Source organism: Monodelphis domestica, chromosome 1 (assembly GCF_027887165.1).
Source record: "Monodelphis domestica isolate mMonDom1 chromosome 1, mMonDom1.pri, whole genome shotgun sequence".
In the NCBI taxonomy this organism is placed as follows: Eukaryota; Metazoa; Chordata; class Mammalia; order Didelphimorphia; family Didelphidae; genus Monodelphis; species Monodelphis domestica.
In genome coordinates this window covers 629,614,274-629,636,335 of record NC_077227.1, presented here as the reverse complement: position 1 = coordinate 629,636,335, position 22,062 = coordinate 629,614,274, and positions in this window count along the sequence as shown.

The following is a 22,062-nucleotide window of genomic DNA, read 5'->3' as shown; positions in this document are numbered from 1 at the left end:
CCATTTCAGTCAGGAAATTGGCCACCATAATGAAAACATGGCCACAGGTGGACAAGGGATTCTGCCTGTGAACAATTTTCATGTTCACAAGAGTGAGGTCATTCCTTGTATGTGAATTTTTTTTGTTCACTTCAGAATGGCATGAGAAGGATGAGTCAGTGATGGGGAGTGTTAACTGGTGATAAATATCATCTTTTATGAACTAGCCTTAAGTGATAAAGGACCATTTGATTTTTATTTTGCAATTTCCTTTTAATGAAGCACTCATGAAAAATGGAAGAACTTTATTTTAAAATGATTTCCCCATTTGTGTGAGCCCACAAAGTAAAATGGCTCGCACTTACTTTAAATTGTCTATCTCTTTTCATAAATATCTTAGTTGATGAGAATAACACGACTTACTTATGGAAAAGCAGCCAAGCAGCAATATGCTGAGGCAAAGACCTCTAAGCTATGTGTCCAGACTTTCAAAGGGCAGTTTTCTTTCTAGCACCTGCAGTTTTGAGTCAACAAAAATTGCCAGCACAGGGTGATAAGCTCCATATAAATAATTAATGACATGGAACTAATTAGTCCTGCATTAGGCCACCTGCACCCTCAAAGCTAAAGAACCACAGGTGTGAAAATTGCATAGGCAACTAATTGTGACCTGCATTTCATCAGTTAAACCCTCCAAATAAGCCACTGGCTAATTCCTGCTCACGTTTTTCAAGATTCAGGAGGCCAATTGTATGCCATGGTTGGTCACAATTGTAACTTTTGCATGAGGCAAAATGAGAGGCATGGCCTGGGCCCCTTCATTTCTATATGCCACCAGAGAATAATAAGGATTAGGTGTAATTAGGGGAAAATATAAGATGAACCAGTGTATAGGTGGAAGGGGTCCCTTATAGTGCACTAAACCTCAGTGTAAGGGCACTGTGCTTTAATATTAATATCTAAAGCTCAAGAGAGTAAAGCAGCTCTCCCCAAAGGAGCAAACTATGAGGAAAATACAGATGTTACAGAGGAATTTATTTCCCTTTTTAAATAATCATTTACTGAATTATTATTATTAAGAGGAAGGGAGACATTTTAATGAGGACTTTTATGTAACTTGTGAGCATTCTTTAAAATGCCTTATGTTTCTTCTGCAAATAATAATTTCTCCATTATTTTTCTTTGGTTGAGGTCATTGTTGTTTTCTATAGTCTCCATTCTTTTTTTCATTCATTCAACAATTCTTTTTGGGCCTCCTCTGTGCAAGGCACTATTGAGACACAAAATGAATAAGAAATAGTCTCTACCTTTACAAAATCTATAGTTTAGCAATTATCAGAAATTGTGGCATCTGGTCTGGGGAAAGGGATGAAAAATATGGTTGTTTATAATGATAAAAGTGGTCAAATGCCCATGTTAATATTCTTTGCTGTTTCAGTGAAATAACCAGAGCAGGGTTCTTTGGGCTTTGAAAAAATGCAAAAATTTTAACATTTTTAAAGCCACATAATTTTTTCCTATTTTACTTATATTTTGATAATTTGTGAAATTCACTTGTTTAATATCAGAGATAGCAAATATTAAAATAGGAAGCTATCTAATGGTGCCCTTCATTTTCCAGGTGGTTACATGCTGGGTGAGATCCTCAAATCTCTCCTGCTAGGTATTCCCCTTTCAAAGTCAACAACTTCCTCAGCAGCAGCTTTATGGTGTCCCTAATCACACTGTGACTGAAAGGTACAGGATTCTGTCTCCTTCCTTTCTCCATCCTCAGGGTGGTGATCTAGTTGTTTGGGGGTTTCTGTTCCTATCTCACAGAATTTGTCATAATTACTTCTTGTATTATTTTCACATCACAAAGTACAAAGCTGATTTAAGGATAGGCTTATCATTTCTTCCTTCTATGCTACTTAGTCCCAGCTTGTGATTTGAAATGATTTTGAGGAAAGGAAATTCAGAAAGCAGAGGAGAAACTGGATGGAAGATGAGACTTACATTAGATAATCCAGGCTGTGCAGAACAAGAGATTTAAATCTTGAGTGAATTTTCCACACCCTCTTAAAAAAAACAAAAAAAAATCATGGACCAATATTAATACCCCCTAAATGGTGATCAAGAGGACTTCATTAAAAAAATATTTTACAAAAAATCCATCAGGAATGTTTTGAACATCCTAGATGATCCATATAGCTATTTTCTCAGTTTAAAAAATATCAGAATTATCTGTGCATTTTCAAAGATATGCATGATGAAAATATGAAAAAAAGGAATGGGCAAACTTTTGTAAATAGTTTCCTTTAACACATTTCATCTGTGATCAAACTCAAGTAGAAACAGATCCCTGCCAGCCTCAAATTGACTTAGAAAACCACAAATAAACATTTTCTATGTTTTATTGCATTTTATTTATTTCATTAAACATTTCCCAATTGCATTTTAATCCGATTCAGGCCTTATTGGGAGTTTTGCAGTCCAGGCCTCCTGACTGACACTTTTGGATATTATTTTAGTCATGCTGAAAGGCACAATAAATTGAATATCTCACTATGCTGGGACAGTCAGGTGACTCAGTGGCTAGAGAGCCAGGTCTATCTGGAGATGGGAGGGCCTGGGTTCAAATCTAACCTCAGACACTTTCTAGCTGTGTGACCCTGGACAAATCACAATGCCAGCTGCCTAGCTCTTTCTAGTCTTCTGCCTTGGAACTCATTCTTATATCAATTCTAAGATGGAAGTTAAGAGTTAAAAAAAAAAGAATCTCGGTGTGTTGTTTGGTGATTAGTAGTACAAGAAAAAGAATTTTATAGAACTTATGAATTGGAAGAAACTTAGGAGGACAATGAGTCTAATACTACATTTTATAGATGAAGAAACAAATGGAGAGAGGTTTGCCCAAGGCATTGAGTATCTGAGGCAGGAATCAAAATTAGATCTTGACTATAGACTAAAACTCTAGTACCCTATCCACCAGATCATGTTCTCTCAGAGAAATTGCCCATTTTATAGATGAAGAAACTAAACCACTGAAAGCACTTAAGTGACTTGCTCAGGGTTATATCTAAGAGGCAATGTGAATACTTCCTAAATCCATATCTATTTTCTATCTACCATATCACCTACCTTCCTAGATGATTCACTAAAACAAAATCCAGACTTAAAATTCTTCTTCTAAGAAGTCTCTTATAATTCTTTGATAAATAAAATTACAGAAATAACTGATGGCCCTCTCAATATTAATATCAAGCAAAACATAAAAGTAAGCTATCTACTTGCTAAACTTGTTTGGTAATATAATAGATGTAGGATTTAAATGATGGCAAGTCTAAATATTCTTATTTTGGCATGGTTGCTATATGGATTACATAAAATCCCAGAACATTTCAAGACTTCCTCAATGAGATTCATGATTCCTCAAAAGTAGATTGGACTAACAATTCATACATTAAAAAATGATCAATTAAGAATCATAGTATTATTTAGATTGTGACATGTAGTTGGAAGGGTTACATCATTCAGCTGAATCTATAAGGAAAAATTAATTGGATTATGTTGGGCAAATTGATTGGTATTTTTAACAATTGTAAACTTCTTTCCAGAAAAAAAAAATTTGCAAAAAACCCCAATCTCATTATAGTGAGAATTTTTTGAGGATAGACTGTTTAGAGATATATACACACACGCACACACAACACTTAGCACTTAGTATAGTGCCTGGAACATAGTAGACACCTAATAAATGCTTTTCGACTTGATTTGGTGATGAGATATTTGCCCAGATCTTGAAACATCAGAATCAAAGATGTTTGTGCCTGAAGGGATAATGGAAACATTGATATAGGGAGTGGTTATAAGTGGTCAAAGTATACAGAGTGTCCTCAAAGTCTCCATGAAGTATTAAGATAGCATAAAACTTCACAGAGACTTTGGGGTCATACTGTATTTTTAAAGATTGTATAGAGATTTTGGGAAACCCTGCATTTCTAAAGATGCACAAGAAGTGGGGCAAAAGATTAATGTATGAGCCTAAAAGGAGGTATGCTGTTACTATAGTGGGAGCAAATGATAGCATATAGATAAAATAAGTAACGCCTTGGTACCTATAATACATAAAAAGCAAAAATTAAAAAAAAATTAAAAGGAGGAAGATCTATGCTATTTGGTTGCTATGCTATTGAGTATCTAGTGTGATAGCATGGATAAGAACGACTAAAGAAGAGAAAAAGATGGATGTTTGCCAACGCAGTGAATATTCAAATAGTTAAGATCCTGGATCTACCAGTTTGAAGTATTAAGATATACTGCTTAACAACCTATGATTCTATTTGGAGAAGGCATCAATATTCTAAATTCTTTTAATTCTGGGATGTTTGTCATGATAAGTCCTTGGACTGAGCCATTTGCTGTTGCCCTATCATTTGTGAATAGCATGGTTAAAATTCCGTTGAGGGTCTCTTCACAATTCTGCTCATGCCAAAGGCACCAAATATGGTTTCTGAAGGCGGAAGGTCCTGATTGCAACGTCCATTCTCAGCACAAGCAGGTTGAAGACTACTATCCTTGTAATGTTCAGTTTTCTCAAGGGTTAAATATCCTTTTTCTTCTATTTCCTATAAATCGAGAGGCTACCATTTACTTGTTAAATAGCTTTCTCATTCCTCTGATCTTATTTTATATCCTTTTGTTTGGAAAGTCTGTGTAGACAGACACCATACCTCAGGGCACATTGCTAGATCCCTGTGATCCTTTTGGGCTCTATTGGCTTCTCCCTTCCCACCACCCTCCATGCTATTCCCTCCATCTCACCCCACCCCCAAAGCAGGGGGGTAGTGGAAGAAACCCTCTGAGGCTGGGCCAAAAATTAATCTCAGACACAAGCTTGTAGCATCCTTTGGAATCTCTGGGGAGGGAGGAGGGGATAAGAAGGGGGTGTTTGATCTCTCTTTGAAATGGAAGCATATCCCTAGAGGGGCCACTCTGATCCTTGCCTGGGTGTAGTTGCAAGCTTTTGCATCTTGCTGCAGGTAAAATGACTCTTTGGCTTCAATTGTACTAACCCTCAGATAGGCATTTTTGTGATCAATTAAGGAAGAAGGGAACATCATATTAGCATAGTTCCTGGTGTCATATGCAAACTGACAAGGGTGTTGCTCAAGTAGAAGTAAAGAACACACTGATACAATGTTACTTATGGAGGACCAGATTAGAGGATTAACAAAAAAGGACATTTTGTTGCTGTCTTGTTTATATTTGTTTTACTAGATTTATCAACTGGGTGATAAAAGCACTGGACCTCTGGTTTTAGAAAACTAAAATCTGAAATTTTTGGTAAATTTAAAAGAACTCTCATAAAATTATTTTAAATGTAAAAGAATTCTTAGTTTGTGTTCATTTGAACCATTCTTACATCTTGTAGATTTCAGGTCATTTGCTCATTTGACAAATTATATTGAATATACTAAGGCAGGTGTTGAGGGAGGGAGATTACAAGTGATCTTTGACAAGAATTTACTTTTTAAGAGGGGAAATATATATATATATATATATATATATATATATATATATATATATATATATATATAAGTGCTTTAAGAATTCAGAGGAGAGATGTAACTTTGCCTGGGATGATTTGGGAAGGTTATATGTCAGAGATCAGATGTGAACCCAGCCTTGAATAATGCATAGGATTTCAATAGATAGAAGGGGAGGAGTAGCATTCCAGATGACAGAAATGATATGAGCAGTCATGGAGTCATGGGCAGGAAAGCCCTAGGCAAATATGGGGGATGGTAAGTAGACTAGTTTGGCTTTAAGGGACTAGAGAGAGTTAAAGATAACAAGGGGTGAAGAATCCACACTGCAGACCACCTTGAATTTCAGGGTAAAGATTGAGATTTATTGAGTAATTATGAGCTAATGAAGATTTTTGAGAAAAAGAGTTAACACGGAGTGTTTTCAGATTAATCGGGTGGCTATAATGTAGGACATACTGGAGGGAAAGAGAATGTAGAAAGAGAAAAAACAGATGAAAGCTGGTGTGTAGTCTAGGTAACTATATCCTGAACTAAGTGGCAATAGGATCAGAAATGAAAGGGAATTTTGAGACAGAGTTTAAAGGAAGAATTAATAGGGATTGGTGACTAACTGTAGGCAGTAATGGAGCATGAGGAGAGAAAGATGACTTAATAATAATAGTCAGGCACCATGCTTTACAATTACCATGTCATCTGATCCTCACAACAACCCTGGGAGGTAGTCGCTATTATCATCCCCTTTTTACAGACGAGGAAACAGAGGCCGACTGACATACCCAGAATCACACAGACCGGAAGTATCTGAAGTTATATTTGAACATAGGTTTTTCTTACTAAAGCCTGGGACTTTATTCACTGTACCATGTAGCTGTTTCTAACTTGAATGTTTCAAGCCTGGGTAAATTATTTGTTTGTTATTTGTGGGAAGGTGGGAAAGGAGTGAGAAATCTTGTATTATTACCCAGCTATTGAATTTGAGTAAAATATGTGCTCCTGGTACCTGATTTACTCATGTTAAAGGAGTTATGAATCCAGATTAGCACTGATTTTTATTCCTTTTTTCCCTGGGTGAATATCATATTAGGAAATGTCTAAATCTAGAATAACAATCATAGAGTCAGAAGAATTAGTTTCAAGTATCAGGTCTGATAATTACTAGCTATATCATTTTGATCAAATTATTTTACCCCTCTAAGCCACCTTTTCCTCATCTGAAAAATGGAGATAATAATTCTCCTGTGTACTTCACAAAGTGGTTATAAAGAAAGTAGTTGTAGACATTATAAATATGATTAATAAATGTGAATCCTTATTGTCAGTTTTCACCCTAGACTGGAGAGTGAGGATTTGTTAAAAATTGGTACAGGGATGGAGAGGCTTCCTGATATGAAGGAGAAAGAAAAAAAAAAGTCTAGAAAGTCCAATTGCCTGTATGTGTTACTCTGTTTATTTTGGAAATAGTGGGAGAAAATACATTCACCCTTACAAAAAACGACTATACCAAGAAGTCACTCAAGGACTCACTGACCTTGGCAGCTATTCAGGGGTCGTGTTTAGACACAAGATAAAAAATGTGGCTGAAAATTTCCCCAAGTATATTTAGAAGTGTGGGGGAGGTCAGGCCTGTGCATCATCTATGCCTGCCCTCATGTTCCACCTATTTTTTAATTCAGTAATTATATTTGTCGTGCCTGTGGCAAAGAACCCCTCTACTTTTATGTTCTGTGAATTACATCATTGGAGCCCTCTGGAAAATTGAGTTCCTGTCTTGTCTGATTTTGCTTAACTTTTTCACTCACTTGGTCATTTTTTTTTTTTTTGCTGAAGAGGAAATATTTGTGGAGAGGACTATATAGAAGAATTCTAATTTTCACCCACAGACTGCTCTTCCTGTTCTCTCATTTTTTTTAGAGACTTGTCAAAGACTTTAAATCAAATTCTGATCATAGCTTTCCCAAACCTATTAGGTAAACCTCATAACCTAGTAGAATTTTAGAACAGAAATAGTCTAAGTTCTCACCTAGTGTAGTAATTAATCCCCAATAAAGTATCCTGGAGAGATTCCCATCCAGTGTTTTCTTGAATATCCCTAATAAAGGTAAGCTCTTTGCCTCTTAAGGCAACCTGTTTTATGGCTTTGTATATGGTTTGTTAGAAATTTCTTCCTTACAACTTAATTACTTTGGATCTTTGATCTCATTGATAGGGATATTCCCTGTCCTGATAAAAATCACAACTCTTCCAAGTGTCCCCATTCTGAAAAAAATAATCTGACTTTGGCCTACCCCAAATTCTCCAGAAAGGGTCAAGTCATGATGCAGAGAGCCCGCTTCCACTTCTCTTGTCATTGGATGGGATTCCAATGGAGCACACACCACTTGTGTCACTTCTTTGGGTAATGATGATTATCTTGGCTGTCCCTTCTTGAAAGGATTTTTTTACATCTCACCCCTCCTCTAGAGTTCTTAGACACTGTTTGGGAGTATCTAGGCTCTCTGCTATTATCACAAGCCCCAACCAGTGGTGTTCCTTTAATTGTAAAGGGGTCTCTTGTATCCTGGTTCTATTTAAACACCTAACAATTGGATTAGCTTTTACCAAGGAATATTTACTTCAAAAGTGAAGGAAGTCTCCCATGCAGGGGGAGGTGATGTCTTGTTAGTGTAGATGGAAGTCACTCAGGGCCTCTAGCCACTTTCTCCTAGGGAACCTGTGTGGCAAGGGGTTGATAGGCAGGAGGTCAGATGGAAAGTTACTCCTCTTCTAACCTGAGGCTAGAGATCAGGCTGGTGCAGCAGGAAGTGGAAGTTTCTGGAGCTGGGAAAGATAGAAATTGAATTGGTACAAATGAAAATTCCCAGGCTCCTGCTACATTCCCTCAGGAGACTAAACAGCAGGAGTTAGAAAGCCAGAGGGGAGGGGAAGAGAGGACTTGTGGAGGAGAGAGAATGATTGGAGAGGGGAGAGAAAAGAAGAGTGGAGGGAAGAGAATGTGAAGGGAAGGGACTTGACCTTCCATTCCTCCGAGCATCTCCCCTTAGAGAAGGAAACAATGGCATAGCTTTACTTCCCCACATGACTTCCATTAGAAAAAAACTTCCACCTTTTGCTGTGCCCATCAGAGCTCCAACCTCAGCCTGATCTGCCTTCTGCCTTAAGGAGAGACTCCCATTGAGAAGAGGAGTAGCTCTCTCTCTGGATGACTCTTTCAACTCCTGCTTCTGCTGTGTCACCAGAAGGAAGAGGAAAGCCAATGAGAGCAGGATGTCCATTTCATACTAAGTAGGTTTGACTACCATCTCCTAATGTAACATTTCCTGCTTAATCTCTAACCTTCTGAAGGAAGAGGAGAGGTGAAATGGAGTCTCCCACTGGACTGTGAACTTTCCATTTCGCGATGAGCTTGACTTCTGTCTGATCTACAGCTTCTTCTGGGATTAGAAGTAGTCTTCCACTTCCACAGAATGATGAACATAATCATGCCTGGTCATATCCTTCACATTCTAGTGATTCTAAACTAAGTCATTATCCAAACTACATTCCCTGTACTCCACTATCCAATTGTTATTTTCATCTTCTTCAAACTTCTTACACCAAAAGTTCAATCAAATACTCTCTACCCTGCCTACTATGGCCTCTGGAATTTCCATTCCATCAGCACTGAACTTCCCTTCTTAAATCTTTTCCTTTCCTACTCCTTCCATCTTCCAGCAACCACCAAGATCTGCCTTTATGATTACACAACCTCTGTGGTAATCCTTTCCAGTATTAGCTGCAATTTCATTGATTTTTCTCTGTTCTTTATTAAAGGTAGTGGAATTGGAATACTTTTTGTTCCTCTACCTCCATCACTAAGTAATCTTGGTAAACCACCCAATCAAAATCCTGGTAGCTATTTTTACAGACCTCTAAGTCACTTTTCTTCCTTTCTCAATATGTTCAATACTTGGCTCACATTTTTTCTCTCCTCCTCAGTTGCTGGCCTCATAATAAGGAACTTTTAACATATATGCTAACTCTCCTTCAAATGCTATAACCCTTCAGTTTCTCAGTCCTAATACTTGCCATGACCTACTCTTCCATCCTACCTCAGTTACATACAAAGATGGTTAGACATTGGTCTTTCCATTACATAGAAATATACCACCTTCATATTTAAGAACTTTGAAATCCCTTTATTTGATCATATTATACCACTGTCTTCTCTTACCTGTCTTTTTTTTTTTGGTCTATACCATAGACTCCTCAGTTCTCTCCCAAGCTATAATCTTAACATTAGTCACTCTTATTTTCCTTATCTTGGCCCCTTAATGAATCAATCCAACTTTACATTCTATGCTCCTTTTTTGAGTCCCTTGCATCCTTATCATATTGTTGATTTCTCCCTGCTAAGACTCAACCTTGGATCACTCCTACCATTCATCATTTCTGTTCCTATATGTGCTATTAAATGAAAGTAGAGAAAATAGCAAAATCTTTCCAAATAGATCCATTATAAATTTATGTTATGCAACCTCAAGTGGGTCTTCACTACTTTCAGGCAATTGTTTTACAGCTCTCTTATCAAGTTACTCTCCTACTCTTCACAGTGGCTTTTCTAAATCTTTTCATTCCTCCTTAAATTCCCCATGGCTTTTCCTCCCTGCATCCTCTCAGCTGAAAATCTTGTCTCATCCTTTACAGAAAAAAATTGAGGCCAAAATATTGAGCTCCCTCTTCCTCATATCACTCAAATACCTTCTGCCACTATCTCTTCTTTGTCCTCCTCTTATACAAAAAACCATGACCATACTACTCCTTACTTAGGTAAAACCTTCACCTTTACAAGTGATCCAGTCCATCCTATCTCTAATAACAGATTGCCCTGCCCTTTGGGCCTACTTTCTCACTTATCTTAATCTCTCCTTCTCTATTAGCTCCTTCCTTGCTGCTTAACAATATATACAATTCTCCCCTAATCTGGAAAAAAAACACCTTCACTTGATCCTTCCATTCACATTATCATCCTATATCTCTTCTGCTCTTTGTGGCTAAACTCCATGAGAAGACTATCTATGATAGTTGTCTTGACTTCCTTTCTTTTCCTTCTCTTTAAAAACCCTTACAATTCAGCATTCAACCTTATCATTCCATTGAAACTGTTCTCTCAGAGTAGAGAAGATACATTTTGGGAAGATGGTGGAGTAGGGCATGAAGCTGCCTTGCCCTCCTAATATACCTCACAAACCATCAAAAATAACTCCACAGAATCAAGGCTAAAAGTGGCAAAAGTAGACAGGAGCCTAGAATGAAGCTGAACAGCTAAAAGACAACTAGAAAGGAAAGTTTCTAACTTCCTAGGCCAGGTCCCACCACCACAGGCCCTGGGAGCAGGAAGAAAGTAAACAGAGTGGAATCAACAAGGTCCTTGGGGGCAGAACCAGCAACTGCACACTATTTGCTGAACCTGGAGGCTTATACCCCAGAGGATACCCCTGGATCAGGGCTGGGAGTTAGAGGAATGGTCACAGTGGAATCTATAGGCTCATCCTGCAGGTGGGACCTCAAGTCTTGCTACTAATCAATAAAGGACTTCATGGCCTGGGAATGGCCTAGGCACCTGCTTTATCCTAGGCTACATTTGTAGGAAAGAAGGAGTGAGCAAAAAGCCAGCACTCCTGAGTTTGTTTGCTCATGGCCTAGAGCCCATCAGTCAATGGACACTCTCAGGAGGGTGGAGTTCCTGGTTGCCACTACAGGAGAAGATGTGTCTACTTGCAGTTGCAGTGGCAGAACTTCTTACTGACTCTAATTGGAGTACCTGAGGTTAATCACAGACTGATACTTGAATCAGGGATCCAGGTTTACTAGACCCTAGACTATAAAAACTATGAAATAATTCGCAGGAAAAAACACACACAAAAAAATCCTGAAACCTGAGGTAACATACCCCAGGACTCTAGGAACCCTGGGACTCTAGCAAAAAGACAATAATTAAGTCTATTTGCCTGGTTGTTAATTTTTTTTTAGGTGAGCAAGCAAAGGAGAAAGAATCCAACTACTAATAGCTATTAGGACAAAGAAGACCTCAGCTCAAACTCAGAATTAAGTGAAGTAAAAACACCTATTTTGAAAATAGTGATGAAACACAATAAATGGCCATAAGTTCAAAGAGAGCTTTTGGAGGAGCTTAAAGATCTCAAAAATCAAATGAGAGAGATTAAGGACACGTTAGGGAAAAAAATAAGAGCAATGCAAGAAAATCAAGAAAATTATGGAAGAAAGATAGGGAAAAAGGGAAAGGGAAAAAGATCCAAAAACTCATGGAAGAAAATAATATTAAGAACTAGAAGTGGATGAGGGGAAGCTAATGATTTCCTAATATGACAAGAAATAATAAAGTGAATTTTTTAAAAAATTAAATAATAGAAGAGAATATGAAACATTTTATCACAAAATCAATTGATCTGGAAAATAGACCAAAGAGAGATAACATAAGAATAGTTGTACCTATAAAAGGTTATGATAAAAAAAAGTTTAGATACTATACTTTAAGAAATTATCAAGGAAAACTGCCAAGAAACTCTAGAATCAGAAAGTAAATAGAAATAGGAAAAAAATCCCACCAACTACCTCAAAGAGACCCAAGGATGAAAATGCACAGGAATGTTATTACTAAATCCCATAGCTACTAGGTTAAGGAGAAAATACTACAAGCAATAAAAAAATTAAATACTGTAGAGTTACAGTCAGAATAGCACAAGACAGTAACTGCAACATTAAAAGAATGCTGGACATGGGACACAATATTTCATAGAACAAAAGAACTGGGTTTACAACCAAGAATAACATACCCAACCAAATTGAATATAATTATGCAAAGGATAGTTAATGAACTAAAGGATTTCTAACTATTCCTGGGAGTATCCTCAGAACCTAGTAGAAAATCTGATCTATAAGAAAGATAGAAAGCATATGATGAAAGAATAACCATAAGCAACCCAAAAGATCAAATTATTTGATTCCTGAATGAGAAAATGTCATCTATGACCCCTGGGAATGACATACTTTCCTGGGTATTTTAAAGGGGTTTATATACATGAAAACCTTGAGGTTAAAGTGAGTGCATTGAAATGAGACAAGGAGTAGACCAGAAGAAGATAGGGTGGAATGGCTATCTCATATACGGGAGGAAGTGGAATAACTGTCATAGAAAAGGAGAGGAGGAGGTAGAGGACTGTTAGTCCTAGAACCTAACTCTCATCAGATCTGAGATAAAGAGAAAACAACACACATAATGAGGAGGGTAAAAATCTTCTTGAGGTGCATAGAAACAGGAGGAAAAGGGAATGAGAAAGGAAGGAATGGAAGTTTTCTTTGAGTACAGAAGGACTAAGAAAAGGGAAGGTGAATTAAGAAAAGGAGGGCAAGGGGATAAGAAAAGGGAGTACTTATCAAAAGAAGGGGGAATAAGGTAAGGGGATAAGTGAGGGACTCAGGACAAGATAGGGGAGGGATTTTTATTTTTTATTTTTATTTTATTTTTTTGAAAATTTTATTTAGTCAATTTAGAACATTATTCCCTGGTTACAAGAATCATATTCTTTCCCTCCCTTCCCTCCTCCCACCCCTTCCCATAGCCAATATGCAATTCCACTGGGTTTTACATGTGTCCTTGATCAGAACCTATTTCCATGTTGCTGTTGTTTGCAATAGGATGATCATTTAGAGTTTATATCCCCAGTCATATCCCCCTCGACCCATGTAATCAAGCAGTTGTTTTTCTTCAGTGTTTCTACTCCCATAGTTTTTCCTCTGAATGTGAATAGTGTTCCTTCTCAGAAATCCCTCCTAGTTGTTCAGGATTACCACATTGCCACTAATGGAGAAGTCCATTACATTCTATTGTACCACAGTGTATCAGTCTCCGTCAATAATGTTCTCTGGTTCTGCTCCTTTCACTCTGCATCAATTCCTGGAGGTCATTCCAGTTCACATGGAATTCCTAGGGGAGGGATTTTTAGAATCAAACTCATATCAAGAGGTAGGAGGGCACAGTTGGGGGAGGCAAGGAAGAGATTTTTGGAAAGGTAGATAAAATAAGAATTTAAAGGCAAAGGAGAAAAGACAATGGAGGGACATTTGAGAAGACAGACCAATTTGGATCTAGGAGAGCAAGGGGAGAGGATAAGGGAGGATTTCTCAGGAAGGGGTGAAAATTGGAGAGATACTAGTGAAAGGAAATTGGATATCTGAAGAGGGATATAATGGAGAGAAAGGAACAGGGGGACAAACAGTGAGGAAGATTGGAGTAGATGGAAATACATAGTAAGTTATTATGACATTTAGTGTGAATGGCATGAATTCATCCATGGGATGAAAATGGATACCAAAATGAATAAAAAATCAATATGTGACAGTATGTTGTTTTCAAGAAATACAGTGAAAATAAGAGACCTACATAGGGAGAAGGTGAGGGGTTAGAACAGAATATACTATGCCTCAGCTGACTCAGAGAAGGCAGGGGTAGCAGTCATGATCACTGACAAAATTGGAGCTAAAATGGAGAGTCAGAAGGGATGAACAAGTTAACTGTATAATGTTGGAGAAGATCATGAATAATGAAATATTACCAATATTGGGCGTACATGGACCAAGTATTATAGCATCTAGATTTTTAAAGGAAAAACTAAAATAAAATAGAGAAAGAAAAGATCAAGACTTCCAGGTAAGCATGGCTGTAGAGTAGATGCAGCTTGCTTCCTCTCCTCAGACCCAATGACACAGATGACCACAAAAGACCCTCCCAAAATAAAAAACAACCATCCTCATAAGAAGGGATAGACACCACAACAAGGCGAAGCTCTGAAGGTAGGTGGGATTCCGGCACCTCCACAAAGTAAGGGAACAAAAAGCTGACCCACCCTCCCCTCCCCCACCAAACAGCCAGAGCCAGAGCTAAAGTCAGCACTGGCCAGAATCAACAAATGAGGGAGGAGCACCCCAGGACTGAACAACGGGCACCCCCAGGTCTGGGGACCTGAATAAGATAAGGCCCTTCTCCTGAGAGTACTAACACCTGAAACCCCAGTAGGTGGACTAGGGAAGCACAGATCTCAGGCTCCCAGAACTAGTGTGCTGTAATCACCAAGTGCGTGAAGGGATCCCCTGACATGAGCAAGGGGCACCTACAGGTCTTGGGAGTTAGCTAAGACCACCAAAGACTTTCACCTGAGAGCACTAACTCCCAAAACGCCAGCAGGCAGGGGAGGGCAGTCTTTGGGCCTCACCAAGAAGACAGCGCAGCTGCAGAGAACCTAGAATTAGCCTGAGACTAAAGCCTTGACCATTAGACCCTTATACTGAGGGCAAGTACTACTCATTCAGATTTCTGACTGGAAAGGGGAGGAAGGAGGAAAAAAAACAAACAAAACACAGAGATGGCAAACTGTACCCAAGAACCCACCCCAACACCAAGAAAAACAAGAAGAAGGGGGTGACTTTGGATACATTTTATGGAGGGAAAACACAAAAAACAGAGGAAATAGCAGAAGAGGAAGTGCAAACAAATGCTCCAAAACCTTCTAAAAGAAATGGAAATTGTCCACAAGCTCTTGAAGAATTTAAATTGGAAATTATCAAAAAGATGGAAGCCTTCTGGCAGGAAAAATGGGAAATAATGCAAAAGGAACTCAGCAATCAGAAGCATGAAAAAACACAACTACAGAAACAGCTTAAGGCCTCAAATAGCAGGATAGAACAAACTGAAAAGGAAAACCAGGTTTTAAAGGTCAGAATCAGGCAACTGGAAGAAAATGATCTTGCAAAAGAGCAAGAATTAATAAAGCAAAGCCAAAAGATTAAGAAATTAGAAGATAATATAAAATATCTCACTGACAAGGTGACAGACCTGGAAAATAGAGGAAGGAGAAACAATCTGAGAATAATTGGCCTACCAGAAAAGCCAGAAATAAATAGTAATCTCGACATCATAATACAAGATGTCAAAGAAAACTGCCCAGAGATTCTAGAACAAGGGGGCAATACAGGCATTGAAAGAGTTCACAGAACTTCTCTACACTAAATCCCCAAAAGATAACTCCCAGGAATGTAATTGCCAAATTCCAAAGCTTTCAAGCAAAATAAAAAATCTTACAAGAAGCCAGAAAAAGACAATTTAGATATAAAGGAATGCCAATCAGGGTCACACAAGACCTTGCAATTTCCACTCTGAACGACCATAAGACATGATTCTCAGAAAGGCAAGAGAGCTGGGTCTTCAACCAAGAATCAACTATCCATCAAAACTGACTATATGCTTCCAGGGGGAAGTATGGGCATTCAACAAAATAGAAGATTTCCAAGTTTTTGTAAAGGAAAGACCAGAGCTCTGTGGAAAGTTCAACATCCAAACACAAAGAGCAAGGAAAACTTGAAAAGGTAAATATGAAGGAAAGGGAAAAGGAGAAAAATGGTGTCTTTTTCTTTAATTCAAACTCTCTTCTATAAGGACTACATTTATATCAAATTATATATATATATATATATATATATATTAATATGTGGGGAAAATGTAATGTGTGACTCTCAAAAATTGTATGTATCATTAGAGTAGTTAGAAGAATCATGCATAGGGAATGATTGGGGCACTAAGACAATATGGAGAAAAGGAGGGTGAAAGAAAGAAAAAGGGAGGGGGTGAATCATTGATGGTACTAAGATATACTTCAAGAAATAGAAAAAAACTAAATAGAATAATCTTTCTCACACAAAGATACACATGGGAAGGGGAGGGGAAGGAATTTCCTATAGGGAGGAGAGGAAGAAAGTGCTAACTGGTATTACTTAAACCTTACTCTCAGTGAAATCAACTCTGAGATCTCCATTGGGATCTTGAACTTTTTCTTATCCAACAGGGTAAGAGAGAAGGGGAAATTAAGGAGGGGAGGGGAGAGGGAGTATAAAAAGGGAGAGAAGGAGAGGGGGGAGGGGAAGGGAAGAGAACAAAAAGGGAGGGTCTAGAAAGGGAAGCATATCAAGGGAGGGAACTAGGGGGAACTAATCTAAAGTACATCACTGGTTTAAAAGGTTATAGCTAAAGAAGAAAGGTCAGAATTAGGGGAGGATATCAAAATGCCAGGGAATCGACAAGTGACAATGGTAACTTTGAACATGAATGGGATGAACTCACCCATAAAATGTAGACGAATAGCAGAATGGATTAGAATACAAAACCCTACCATATGTTGTCTTCAAGAAACACATATGAGGCAGGTTGATACTCACAAGGTTAGAATTAAAGGATGGAGTAAGACCTTCTGGGGCTCAACTGATAGAAAGAAGGTGGGAGTTGCAATCATGATATCTGACAAAGCCAAAGCAAAAACAGACCAGATCAAAAGGGATAGGGACGGTAAATATATTCCATTAAAAGGGAGTATAGACAATGAGGAATTATCACTAATCGACATGTATGCACCAAATGGTATAGCACCCAAATTTCTAATGGAAAAACTAGAAGAATTGAAGGAGGAAATAGATAGTAAAACCATATTAGTGGGAGACTTGAACCAACCACTATCAAATTTAGATAAATCAAACCAAAAAATAAATAAGAAAGAGGTAAAAGACGTGAATGAAATCTTAGAAAATATTAGAGTTAATAGACATATGGAGAAAAATAAATAGGGATAAAAAGGAATACACCTTCTTCTCAGCACCACATGGCACATTCACAAAGATAGATCATATACTAGGTCACAGAAACATGGCATACAAATGCAGAAATAATAAATACATAATTTTCAGATCATAAGGCAATAAAAATAATGATCAGTAAGGGTACATGGAGACCCAAATCAAAAATTAATTGGAAATTAAATAATATGGTACTCCAAAATCGGTTAGAGAAGAAATCATAGAAACAATTAATAATATCATTGAGGAAAATGACAATGGTGAGACATCCTTTCAAACCTTATGGGATGCAGCCAAAGCAGTACTCAGAGGAAAATTCATATCCTTGAGTGCATATATTAACAAATTAGGGAGGGCAGAGATCAATGAATTGGAAATGCAAATCAAAAAACTTGAAAGCAAACAAATTAGAAACCCCCAGAAGAAAAACAAACTAGAGATCCTAAACATTAAGGGAGAAATTAATAAAAATTGAAAGTGATAAAACTATTAAACTAATAAACAAGACTAGAAGCTGGTACTTTGAAAAAATAGACAAAATAGACAAAGTACTGGTCAATCTAATTAAAAAAAGGAAAGAAGAAAGGCAAATTAACAACATCAAAGATGAAAAAGGGGACTGCACCTCCAATGAAGAGGAAATTAAGGCAATCATTAAAAACTACTTTTCCCAACTATATGGCAATGAATATACCAACCTAGGTGATATGGATGAATATTTACGAAAATACAAATTGCCTAGACTAACAGAAGAAGAAATAGATTTCTTAAATAATCCCATATCAGAAAAGAAATCCAACAGGCCATCAAAGAACTTACTAAGAAAAAATCCCCAGGGCCTGACAGATTCACCAGTGAATTCTATCAAACATTCAAAGAACAGCTAATCCCAATACTATACAAACTATTTGACATAATAAGCAAAGAGGGAGTTCTACTAAATTCCTCTTATGACACAAACATGGTACTGATTCCAAAGCCAGGCAGGTCAAAAATGGAGAAAGAAAAGTAAAGACCAATCTCCCTAATAAATATAGATGCAAAAATCTTAAATAAGATACTAGCAAAAAGACTCCAGAAAGTGATCAGGAGGATCATTCACTGTGATCAAGTAGGATTTATACCAGGAATGCAGGGCTGGTTCAATATTAGGAAAACCATCCACATAATTGACCATAGATAGTGGTAGTCTCTCGGTGACCAAGAATGACAATTGTCTTTGTGCATTAACATCTATTGATGTGCCCTCATGTGGCTTTGAAGTCCAAAGACTGAGGTGCACAGTTTGTGGCACATGGGGCATGGGACTCCAGTTGTTAAGGGAAGTGCGGTTTTGTCCTGGTGTCGGCGTTCACGCGCAGCAGCAAGATGTCAACGTCGTTCATCTTCAAAGGTGGCGGCTGCATGGTTAATGTGGGTTCGCCAGCTGCTTCTGTCAGAGGCAGCTAGTTCTAGTTGCTTTGGTGTAATGCCAGCCCACTTCAAGTTTGACTTTAGCTGATCCTTGAATCTTTTCTTTGGTTGACCTTGTTTCCTGAGTCCAGCTGACAGTTCACCATAGAATACCTGTCTTGGTATTCCCTGTGGGTCCATGCGGATGATGTGTCCAGACCATCATAGCTGGGTTTTGAGGACCATTACTTCGATGCTGGTGGAGTTGGCTCTGTCGAGGACTTCCTGATTGGTGATTAGGTCCTGCCATTGGATCCTCATGATTGACTGGAGAGAGCGTTGGTGGAATTGCTCCAGCTGTTTCATGTGCTTCTGGTACAGTGTCCATGTCTTGCAACTGTACAGGAGCGAGCTGAGGACCACTGCATTATACACTTTGAGCTTCATCGCAGTGCTTACACCACTGTGTTGAAGGACTTTGGAAGCGCAGCCGCCCAAGTGCCTGGCTGGCCTTTTGGATCCTGGCATTAATCTCGTGGTCTAGGGAACTGTCATTGGCGATGGTGCTGCTCAGGTACTTGAAAGTGTTGACGTTCCTTCGATTGTAATGCACGGCTGATTAGTTGGCCTCCCTGGTGTGGGTTGGAACAGCACCTCTGTTTTGCTGAGGCTGATAGTCAGGCCAAACAGTTTTGTTGCTGTAGAGAACCTGTCCACAATGGTTTGGAGATGATTTTTTTGGTGGGCCATGAGAACACAGTCATCTGCAAAGAGAGCTTCCAGGACGAGTCTCTCTGTTGTCTTTGTTTTTGCTGTCAGACGATATCAACAAACAGACAAAAATCACATGATTATCTCAATAGATGCAGAAAAAGCCTTTGATAAAATATAACACTCATTCCTATTAAAAACCCTAGAAAGCATAGGAATAGAAGGGTCGTTCCTAAAAACAATAAACAGTATATATCTAAAACCATCAACTAACATCATCTGCAATGGGGATAAACTAGATGCATTCCCAATAAGATCAGGAGTGAAACATGGATGCCCATTATCACCTCTATTATTTAACATTGTACTAGAAATAATAGCAGTAGCAATTAAAGAAGAAAAAGAAATTGAAGGCATCAAAATAGGCAAGGAAGAGACCAACCTATCGCTCCTTGCAGATGATATGATGGTCTACTTAAGGAATCCTAGAGAATCAACCAAAAAGCTAGTTGAAATAATCAACAACTTTAGCAAAGTTGCAGGTTACAAAATAAACCCACATTAGTCATCAGCATTTCTATATATTTCCAACACAGCTCAGTGGCAGGAATTAGAAAGAGAAATCCCATTCAAAATCACCTTAGACAAAATAAAATACTTAGGAATCTATCTCCCGAGACAAACACAGGAACTATATGAACACAACTACAAAACACTCTCCATGCAAATAAAACTAGACTTGAGCAATTGGAAAAATATTAACTATTCATGGGTAGGATGAGCCAATATATTAAAAATGACCATCCTACCCAAGCTTATTTATCTATTTAGTGCTATACCCATTGAACTTCCAAAATTTTTATTTTTTACTGACTTAGAAAAAACATAACAAAGTTCATTTGGAAGAAAAAAGGGTCAAGGATATCCAGGGAAATAATGGGAAAAAAATACAAAGGAAGGTGGCCTTGCAGTCCCAGATCTCAAACTCTATTATAAAGCAGTGGTCATCAAAACAATTTGGTACTGGCTGAGACAGAAAGGAGGATCAGTGGAATAGACTTGGGGTAAGTGACCCCAGTAAGACAGTATGACAAACCCAAAGAGCCCAGATTCTGGGACAAAAACCCAGTATTTGACAAAAACTGGTGGGAAAACTGGAAGACAGTGTGGGAAAGATTAAGCTTGGATCAACACCTCACACCCTACACCAAGATAAGCTCAGAATGGGTGAATGACTTGAACATAAAGAAGGAAACTGTAAGTAAATTAGGTGATCACAGAATAATATATATGTCAGACCTGTGGGAAGGGAAAGACTTTAAATCTGTAGCAGTCCAGCCCATAGGTATTATGGAGAGACAAGGATTGTGAGTGAGCACATGGCCACCCTGCGCATGGCAATGAGCTCTATTCTCAGCGTGGCTGAAGTTTAGGCGCGAAACCTTGCTTTCCTTTGTCTCACCCGAGGATAATAACCCCACCTTCACCTTGTCATAAGTTGCATTATCCAATGGCTATACCCCAGGTAACTCATCCATATGTATTGAGGTATCATGTAACTGATCAATATGTATTGAGCTCATTTGTATATCAAAGAGAATATAAGGGACATGACACAGCCAGCCCGCCCACTGGGAGGACACTGACAGGTTTGCAATGGAGCAACTTCTCCCCTTTCTCTCTCCTCTCTATCTTTCTCCCTGAGGCCTGGGTTTTGGCCAGGCCTCCCTGTTCCTCTCTCTCTTTTCTACTGCTAATACCTAGCATTATCTACCGCCTTTAGTTTCTGATCTCCTTTCCTTCTGAGCTAGCATTATCCTCTGACCAGTGCAGGGTTAAATTGAGACCATTGGATGGGAATAGCCTGAATTAATAACCACCAGTGGTCGGAGCAGGCTGTGGCTTCCGAAAAATAATAATTGATTACTGACTCGATTATTTACATCTCTAAAGTCAGCTCGTTCACGCCCTTCGCGGGATCTAAAACTTCTATCCTGTTTCTATCTTCTCTCCTTGTAACCTCTCGCGGGCCGGGAGGTTGTAAAACCAAGCAAGACATAGAAAGAGTCACAAAATGTAAAATAAACAATTTTGATTATATCAAATTAAAAAGTTTTTGTACAAACAAAACCAATGCAACCAAATTGAGAAGGGAAGCAACAAACTGGGAAACAATTTTCATAACAAAATCCTCTGACAAAGGTCTAATTACTCAAATTTATGAAGAGCTAAATCAATTGTACAAAAAATCAAGCTGTTCTCCAATTGATAAATGGGCAAGGGACATGAACAGGCAGTTTTCAGCCAAAGAAATCAATACTATTAATAAGCACATGAAAAAGTGCTCTAAATCTCTCATAATCAGAGAGATGCAAATCAAAACAACTCTGAGGTATCACCTCACACCTAGCAGATTGGCTAATGTGACAGCAAAGGAAAGTAATGAATGCTAGAGGGGATGTGGCAAAGTCGGGACATTAATTCATTGCTGGTGGAGTTGTGAATTGATCCAGCCATTCTGGAGGGAAATTTGGAACTATGCCCAAAGGGCAATAAAAGACTGTCTGCCCTTTGATCCAGCCATAGCACTGCTGGGTTTGTACCCCAAAGAGATAATAAGGAAAAAGGAGATAATAAGGAAAAAGACTTGTACAAGAATATTCATAGCTGCGCTCTTTGTGGTGGTCAAAAATTGGAAAATGAAGGGATGCCCATCAATTGGAGAATGGTTGAACAAATTGTGGTATATGTTGGTGATGGAATACTATTGTGC